General features: G+C 47.5%; 1 pseudogene; it reads left to right on the forward strand.

The window, feature by feature from the left end:
* Nucleotides 1-5,176, forward strand: part of LOC129635074 (40S ribosomal protein S15-like) — a 35,464-nt pseudogene that overhangs the window by 19,325 nt on the left and 10,963 nt on the right.

The raw sequence follows: 5,176 nt of genomic DNA on the forward strand, positions 1-5,176 counted from the left end.
TGACAGAGCGATGTTGAATTCTCCAGTTATGATGGTGGATTCGTGTATTCCTCCTTGCTGTTGTGTCAAAGTTTTTTACCTTATGTATTTTAATGCTGTGTTGTTAGGCATATACACGTTACAGATTTTTATGTCTTCTTGGATTTTTATGTCTTTTTATTTTTATGTCTTTATCATTACGTAATGTTCCTCTTTATTCCTGATAACTTTCCTTGCTCTGAAGTCTCCTCTGTCTGAAATTAATATAGCTACTGTAGCTTTGTTTTGATGAATGTTACCATGGTTTATCTTTCTTCCTCCATTTACTTTTATTCTATATGTGTCTCCTGTTTAAAGTGAGCTTCACGAAGCTTTATTGATTTTTCTGGACTTGCCTGTGGGCCTCCCCACTTTGGGGAGCAGTGGTTGCCTTGGGTCCTCACTTATCTTCCAGCTCTGAGGAGGCCTGCTGCTCTTCCAGCCTGTTCAGTTCTGGCTCCTCCTCCTCATTTACTCCAGGGGCCAGTGAGGCCCAACTTCAGGGGCTGTCCCAGCAGTGAGTTAAGAAAACTTCAGATGTCTGTGCCAGGACATTAGGCCCCGCCCAGCCCTGACCCTGGTCCAGCGAGGCCCAACTTCAGGGGCTGTCCCAGCAGTGAGTTAAGAAAACTTCAGATGTCTGTGCCAGGACATTAGGCCCTGCCCAGCCCTGACCCTGGTCCAGTGAGACCCAACTTCACGGGCCATCCCAGCAGTGAGTTAGGAAAACTTCCGATGTCCGTGCCAGGACATTAGGCCACTGCCCAGCCCTGACCCTGGCCCAGCACCCTCAGAGCCACTCCCAGCTCTGTTTCCTTGGTACCTGCCAAGCCAGGACTTGCAACTATTTTGATGAGTCATGTCTTTCTTCCCAGGGCAGGGCCTGTGTTTCCCTGCTCAGGCTGGGCTGTCATCAGTCCCTAGTTATGGGCCTGGAGCCAAGGAGGGAAGGTGTTATCACTTTATGAGAAATCTGCCTCAAGTATGGTGCCTGTGTGGAAACTGGTATAGTGTTTCTCTGGGGAACGCTTCTCTAAGGGTGGGAGTTTCTTCTGCCTGCCCAAAGCGTCCAGAGGAATATGAGGGACCAAGATGCTGTCTTACTCGCAGGTCAGAGTCCCTTTCTTTCCTGACCAAAGCCCTGTCTCTGACAGAGGACCCTGCCAAGGGTATCCCTTTAGTTTCCTGCACTGCTCGGCCATTCTCACACAAGCACTGATACTGGGATGAATTTCTGTTTTTACTCTTTGGTGACATTTCCAGAACTCAATTATTAGGTCAACGGGCATGAAATTTTTAAGACTGTTAATACACACTGCCAGACTATCTTCAAAAAATATTGAATAGCATAGATTTACACTCAACCGGCAGTTATAAGAATGCTGGGAGAAATATCAATAACCTCAGATATGCAGAAGACACCACCCTTATGGCAGAAAGTGCAGAGGAACTAAAAAGCCTCTTGGTGAAAGTGAAGGAGGAGAGTGAAAAAGTTGGCTTAAAGCTCAAAGTTCAGAAAACTAAGATCATGGCATCTGGTCCCATCACTTCATGGCAAATAGATGGGGAAACAGTGGAAACAGTGCCAGACTTTATTTTTTTGGGTTCCAAAATCACTGCAGATGGTGATTGCAGCCATGAAATTAAAAGATGCTTACTCCTTGGAAGGAAAGTTATGACCAACCTAGATAGCATATTCAAAAGCAGAGACATTACTTTACCAACAAAGGTCCATCTAGTCAAGGCTATGGTTTTTCCAGTGGTCATGTATGGATGTGAGAGTTGGACTGTGAAGAAAGCTAAGTGTTGAAGAATTGATGCTTTTGAACTGTGGTGTTGGAGAAGACTCTTGAGAGTCCCTTGGACTGCAAGGAGTTCCAACCAGTCCATTCTGAAGATCAGTCCTGGGTGTTCTTTGGAAGGAATGATGCTAAAGCTGAAACTCCAGTACTTCGGCCACCTCATGTGAAGAGTTGACTCATTGGAAAAGACTCTGATGCTGGGAGGGATTGGGGGCAGGAGGAGAAGGGGACGACAGAGGATGAGATGGCTGGATGGCATCACCGACTTGATGGACGTGAGTCTGAGTGAACTCCGGGAGTTGGTGATGGACAGGGAGGCCTGGCGTGCTGCAATTCATGGGGTTGCAAAGCGTCAGACACGACTGAGCAACTGAACTGAACTGGCAGTTATGGGAGACCACTGCCTTTACTGAGCAAAACGCAAACTGCTGTCAATTTTCGAAATTCATGTGCTTTGTAGACTTGAATTTACACGATTTGAGAAACCAAGGAATCAGAGAAACAATAAAAGCAATTAGAATATTCTGTAACACTCCATTCCTTCCATGCCCACCCTCACTGAGCCCCCCGCCCACAGGCTCCCGATTGCCTTCTGGCTGATTTAGTTCTTCTCCCCAACACTGATTTAATGGCCACTAAAGACAGCTCTAGTTCTGGATGAAGTAGTGGATTTCTCTGGGACAATATTTTCCCAAGTCTTTGCCAGTCTCTGCCTTCAGTTCTCTTTCCTTATTCTGAGAGCTGTAGTAATCAGACAATTCCAGGAAAGCCTCTCTGCGAGAGACCCTGCTCACTTTGTATTTTGTTTCATTTGTGATGGACGCTTCTTCCAGGTAGGGTGGCCCTCAAGGAAAGGTATGGATGGGGCGGTAGAGACAGATGCTGACATCTGCTTCTCCCCTTCATCTGCACTGGAAGTGCTCTGCCAGCAGGCCCAGGCGGGTAGCTGTAGCACAGCTGGACTGGGAAAGCCTCACCTGTCTGTCACAACTCTCCGATGTCTTTAATCATTGAAACTGAAGGCTTCTCAACTGTGTTCACGTTCTGGTTGCAGCTGCGCAGCCCCACTGTTAATGCTCCATCACGGGCAGCCAACCAGTGCCAGAGGAAGAGGAACAGGCAGATCGCCACCTCGCTGGCAGCACTGTGGTGGCACCCCTGAGGACTCTCACTGGAAAAAAAGCAAAAGAAAGCCCTGGCTGTTCTCTCCACATGGCAGCAGCTCCAAGTCTAGGCAGCCGCTTCTCTCCACTGGGCACACCTGGCCAGGCCGGAGGGGAGGTGCCCATGCCAGGATCTCTGCAGTCAGTCTGCAAGGGCTTCAGCTCACATTATGTTCTTTCCATATGGCAACAAAAATTCCTAACTCCTTACCCTGTTTGTTTAATGAAATGCAGCGAGTAAATGCCAGGCTGAAACACTCTCCTTCATGAATCAGCTCCTTCCCCAGGGCTGTCTTGAAGATCCATTGGGGAGTTTCAATCCCCCCGGGAAAAGGAATACAAAGACTGCTTCAACCCATGAATAGACGAATAATTCCAACACGCTATCCTGTGAGTAGAACACAGGCTCATAGAAGGCATGTTCTGATGGCCAGAAGAATGGCCTCCCCTTCTGTCCCCAGAGTATGAAGGCGGGCTGAGTAATCAAATGACAACATCTCTAAAGCAGCCTCCTTAATACTGATAAAACATGGAAATCTTACAAAACACCAGGGAGTGGTTATAAAACATGAAGCAATTTCCAAACAAGAATGATAAGAAAGGCTGGCTACGGACCAGACCCTAGGGGAGCTTGGCTGGGATCTCTTAGAGGGTAAGAAGCAAGACTGGGCTTCCCCAAAACTCGAGAAGGCTCACCGGCCAGGCAGAAGCCCTGGGTTGGTACCCAGGGCAGAATGCCTTTTCCATCTCCTCAACCAGGAGGCCCCCAAATGCACGAGTTGCATTTATATTGTGTGTGAGTCTCATCTTAAAAGCTCTAAAGGGGAGAAAATTGACAATATATATATCATAAGCAGATGGTGATTGAAGCCATGAAATTAAAAGATGCTTACTCCTTGGAAGGAAAGTTATGACCAACCTAGATAGCATATTCAAAAGCAGAGACATTACTTTGCCAACAAAGGTCCGTCTAGTCAAGGCTATGGTTTTTCCAGTGGTCATGTATGGATGAGAGAGTTGGACTGTGAAGAAGGCTGAGCGCCGAAGAATTGATGCTTTTGAACTGTGGTGTTGGAGAAGACTCTTGAGAGTCCCTTGGACTGCAAGGAGATCCAACCAGTCCATTCTGAAGGAGATCAGTCCTGGGTGTTCTTTGAAAGGAATGATTCTAAAGCTGAAACTCCAGTACTTTGGCCATCTCATGCAAAGAGTTGACTCATTAGAAAAGACTCTAATGCTGGGAGGGATTGAGGGCAGGAGGAGAAGGGGACGACAGAGGATGAGATGGCTGGATGGCATCACCGACTTGATGGACGTGAGTCTGAGTGAACTCCGGGAGTTGGTGATGGACAGGGAGGCCTGGCGTGCTACGATTCATGGGGTTGCAGAGTCGGACACGACTGAGCGACTGAACTGAACTGAACTCCTTAGAAGGAAAGTTATGACCAACCTAGACAGCATATTAAAAAACAGAGACATTACTTTGCCAACAAAGGTCTGTCTAGTCAAGGCTATGGTTTTTCCAGTGGTCATGTATGGATGTGAGAGTTGGACTATAAAGAAAGCTGAGCGCCAAAGAATTGATGCTTTTAAACTGTGGTGTTGGAGAAGATTCTTGAGAGTCCCTTGGACTGCAAGGAGATCCAACCAGTCCATCCTAAAGGAGATCAGTCCTGAATATTCATTGGAAGGACTGATGTTGAAGCTGAAACTCCAATACTTTGGCCACTTGATGCGAAGAGCTGACTCATTCAAAAAGACCCTGATGCTGGGAAAGATTGAGGGCAGGAGGAGAAGGGCACGACAGAGGATGAGATGGTTGGATGGCATCACTGACTCAATGGACATGGGTTTGGGTTAACTCTGGGAGTTGGTGATGGACAGGGAGGCCTGGCGTGCTGTGGTTCGTGGGGTCGCAAAGAGTTGGATACGACTGAGCGACTGAACTGATACTGATATCATAAGCATGTCCTTTGAACTATTTTTCTGCTAGGTCTTATTTTCGTGTGTGTGTGTTTGTTGTTCTGATCTCCTGCAGCAGGAGACAAGTCTCCCTGGGGAGGCCCAGGACCAGAGTCCTCCACTGGAGCAGGTCTCTGGACTTAGTTGTCATTCCCTAGATAAAGGTCATTTGCGGAGCCACAAATGGCATCCTGGCGTACAGCTGAAGAAGTCAAGCCATACCACACAGGA

The sequence above is a fragment of the Bubalus kerabau genome, chromosome 20, assembly GCF_029407905.1.
Source record: "Bubalus kerabau isolate K-KA32 ecotype Philippines breed swamp buffalo chromosome 20, PCC_UOA_SB_1v2, whole genome shotgun sequence".
Classification (NCBI taxonomy): domain Eukaryota; kingdom Metazoa; phylum Chordata; class Mammalia; order Artiodactyla; family Bovidae; genus Bubalus; species Bubalus kerabau.